Raw genomic sequence first — 1,389 nt, 5'->3', positions numbered from 1 at the left:
AAGCCATCAGATTTAAGAGAATCTAAAAACAATCAGAAATAAAAATGACTTATTTTCATTTTGGTCTTTAAAATGTTTCTGATCCATTAAAACACAAAGCAGCTCAGTTCCAACCTTAAATCCTAAAATCAGAACGACGATGATCCATTTTTTAAATTCCTGTGCAGAGTTGAGTAGATCCACCTGTCCAGGTGACGGCCGCTGTCTGCAGCTGATCTTCAGGTGGAGTCCCACTGAGGAGAGAGAGAGAGAGAGGGTTCACCTGCAGCGGGACGAGCTCGCACGACCCACATTTAAATATAAAAGAGAGGGAGGAGCTGGGAGGTTGAACACCTGAACACACCTGGGGAACAAACATGTCAGATCAGTGATCCACCTGCCTGGACACACCTGAGGAGGAGGATTCAGATGATGATGATTGTGATGCATCCAAATGGTTTGAAGCAGATTGATCTGAGGATGAAAATTTAATTATTTTAAATTAAACGGAAGAAAGTTTGATTCTTATCAGCATTTCTGCATTCGAACACGAAAGCACCATGTTCAGTTTCCTTAGTGAAATCATTGGACAGCTTTCAGAATATCATCTGCATATCTGATCATCACTATATGGAAGAGGATTAGGGTCGCTGAAAAGAAAAAACGTATAATTTTTTTTCTTCAGATTTCAGATTTTTTTTTCCTTTGAATTCATACATACCATTTTCCTCAGTAATCTGATTTTACCCCCATAATTCTGACTTTTTTCTCAGAATTCAGTTTTTTTTTTCCAGTGGCTCTAATCCTATTCTGTATCCGTTATTAACTGAATAACAGTGATTCCAGTAGGCATCTTTGTGGCACTCCAGACTGAAGACAGATGGATCCATCAATTCCACTGTAAAACACCAAAGAAGAAAACTGAACTAAAAAGATGGTTTGAAGTACTGCCCTCTGCTGGCAGCCGGACAGACTGCAGGTTTGAGAGTTTTTACATCATTTTGCAAACGTAAGCGCTGATACCTGTTCATACTTGTTGGTCGGAGGCCCTGAGGCCTTGTTTTCAGCTCCAGTGAGATCTGTAACACATCCACACCTTCTGGGATGATAAATGAACCTCTGACATGAAGCAGCAGCAGCGGCAGCATCGGGAACTCTGTGGAAAACAGCAAAGCTGCAGCTGATCTGAGGTTCGTCCATCAGAGAAATTCCCATGTAGCTCCGCCCCCTCACCTGTCTCRCACTCCTACAGGTGTGTRATGACTTCCAGTGTGAGAGTGTGTGTTCTCAGATGTGGAGCTGTGAAGTTCCAACTGGGTAACAGGACAGAGCAGCTGGGATCTGAGAGTTTTCAATCCCAGTAATCCCGGTTTAAACATGGAGGTGGATCCAGTCCGGCAGGCAGAAACA

The sequence above is a fragment of the Poecilia reticulata genome, linkage group LG2 (genome assembly GCF_000633615.1).
Source record: "Poecilia reticulata strain Guanapo linkage group LG2, Guppy_female_1.0+MT, whole genome shotgun sequence".
NCBI classification, from domain to species: domain Eukaryota; kingdom Metazoa; phylum Chordata; class Actinopteri; order Cyprinodontiformes; family Poeciliidae; genus Poecilia; species Poecilia reticulata.
The sequence above is the reverse complement of the archived record's forward strand: the minus strand, read 5'-3'. Positions refer to the sequence as shown.